This window comes from Aplysia californica, unplaced genomic scaffold (genome assembly GCF_000002075.1).
Source record: "Aplysia californica isolate F4 #8 unplaced genomic scaffold, AplCal3.0 scaffold00091, whole genome shotgun sequence".
NCBI lineage: Eukaryota > Metazoa > Mollusca > Gastropoda > Aplysiida > Aplysiidae > Aplysia > Aplysia californica.
Window position 1 is genome coordinate 1,405,605 of NW_004797361.1, and position 2,500 is coordinate 1,408,104.

Consider the following 2,500-nt stretch of genomic DNA (forward strand, 5'->3'; position numbering starts at 1 on the left):
GGTTTATTGAAGGAATACATACAGTCGAAATTGTCTAAGACTGCCACCCTATATTGAGGAGAAAAATGGCCGTCTTAAACAGTGTCATTATCATGTAAAAATTCGCAAGGGAGGAAATGGGAAGAGGCTGGTATTTTACAGATTGTCTTGTACAGGTGTCTGATATAATATACAGTTCATTGTCTAATACGGGTGATTGTCTTACACAGGTGATTGTTTAATACAGATGATTGTCTTATACAGTTCATTGTCTTTATACAGATGACTGTCTTATACAGCAGATGATTGTCCTATACAGGTGGCTGATAGAGCAGGATCGACAGCATATTCAACAGTGAATATCTAATGTGCTACAAAGACAACCTGAAAAATGAATAGTTAGTGGGTGTTTAAATGTGGTTTGCTCCTTCTATCCTGTCAAACATCTATCGTTAGTATCTCTTCTCCAAGTTTTTAGTGTTTAATGCTCTTTTGTAACACTTCTAATCTTCCGCACCTTTGTGACCTTATTGCACTGCAGGTGCCCTAAACTATTGTTAAAACTAAAAACTAAACAACCTATGGCTCCTGACAAACCCAGTTGGAGAGCAGCAACTACAGAGGGCAGGCAGGTGATCATATCATTAAGCTTCACGAATTAGAGCTGGTGAAATCAAGAGAGAAACCCACAACTTTACTTTTACTTTACTTTTCCGATCCAGCGGCCATTTGAGTTCTAGCCCTTCGGCTTGTCGATACGGAAAAGAATTTATAGGGTTTTTATCAGCTGTGTTCTCTCATTGTATAGAGTATTTCCGATGTCTGGGGAGGCAGGAAGGTAGGTACTACGCAGGTCGCTAGGTTTGACGACAGGTAAAGAGGTGGCGTGACACTGTTTCATCCTGGCAGTCACACAACGGACAGTCGGGTGGGGTATCCTTGCGGATCCTATTTTAGGTAGAAATTCAGAGGAATGTGTTGTGTTCGCAGGCGAAAGATAGTGACTTGTTCTCCTCTATTCAGGGAATTTAGTGCATCTTTTGAGTTGGGAGCAGCCATGTGTCAAATACAGTTCTTCTAGTTTTGCCCATTGCCCATCTATTCGGCCACTGTTCCCTGGTGGTGCATCTGATGATGTTCTTGACTGTCTGTTGTGATACTGGGTTGTGAGGTTGTGTTTGTGATGCTCCCTTCTTGGTAAGGGTGTCTGCTCTGTCGTTTCCTGGGATGTTGCTGTGATCAGGTACCCACTGTAAAGTCAGGTCGACGGCATGAGTCTGCTTGAAAGTGTTAATTGTTTGAGCAACAGATAGGAAGGCTTGGCCATCGAAATTCATTTTTTCTAAAGCTTGGAGTACTGATTTTTAGTCTGTGAAGATAACAGTGTTTTGATTTGATTTTGTGTGGATATATAATGAAAATGTTGGTCAGGTCGAGAATTGCTGCTTCAATGGCGATGGTTTCTGTCTCGTTATTTGCACAAGAAGTACTACAAGCATCAAATAGTTTTTCACATGTTTTGTCAGGATGTTCTATTCTTACCCAAAGCCTGCATTAATAGTTCCCTTGAAGGCTGACCCATCTGTGTAAACATGAATTGAATCATTAGGGTATGAGTCAATTGTCTCAAGAACTGTGGTCTTCGGTTCTACTGGGTCACATTCCTTTTTCACTGTCTATTTTATGAGGGAAGTTTTGATGTTTGCGTTCTTGATGTTGGTGTTTGGGGGGGGTTCTGGTCTTAAGGGTTTCTGTATTTCTCTGTTACATGGAAGATGGTGTTTTCTACTAGTTCAGAGGCTGTGTCGAGTATTGATCTTCCTCGAATTCGTTTCTTTGGTCGTATCTGTTCTATTATTTTTCTGTTTGGGTGGGGGTTTTTCTAGTCTCTTGTAGCGATCACTCATCTCCACAACTGCTGCCTTTCTCTGTAAGTCCAAGGGTTCCTGGTTCGTATGGATTTCACCAGCTGCAGTTGGAGTGGATCTCAAAGCTCCGTAGATAAATCGTACAGCTTGGTTCTGGGTTTTGTCAAGAGACCTCTGAGTTGGTTTGCTGCAGATTATTTGTAGAGTTAAGTTATATTCCATAGCAGAGTGTACATAACCAACATATAGCTGTCTCAGTACATCCTTGTCCGCTCCCCATGAGGTGCTAGCCAGCCGTCTGGGAAGGTTAAGTCTCTTGTTGGCCTTAGTCTTCAGGTTCCAGATATGGTTTTTGTATGAAAACTGCCTGTACAGCCCGATCCCAAGGTGGGCTGGGTTTTCAAATTTTTGTAGCTTGTTTCCTGCAAGTGAGATGGTGAAATTTTGCTATGCGACTATGTAGCTTTTTGTAAAGTCGGCGTAGATTGTCTTGGTACAATTCGCTTTTAGTTTCCACTTGCAGAAGTAGTTATTGAATCTATTTATATCCTCATTCATAAACTGTGCACTGACGCCAGCTTGTTCACTTGAATGCCTGACGGCTAGGTCGTCGGCATATAGGGTCTTCTCTTATTTCAGTATCTCAGGCAGGT

The 2,500-nt window shown here is 41.9% G+C and overlaps 1 protein-coding gene across 1 annotated transcript in view; it reads right to left on the bottom strand.

The window, feature by feature from the left end:
• Positions 1–2,500, bottom strand: part of LOC106011332 — an 18,809-nt gene that overhangs the window by 15,479 nt on the left and 830 nt on the right. The window lies entirely within an intron of this gene.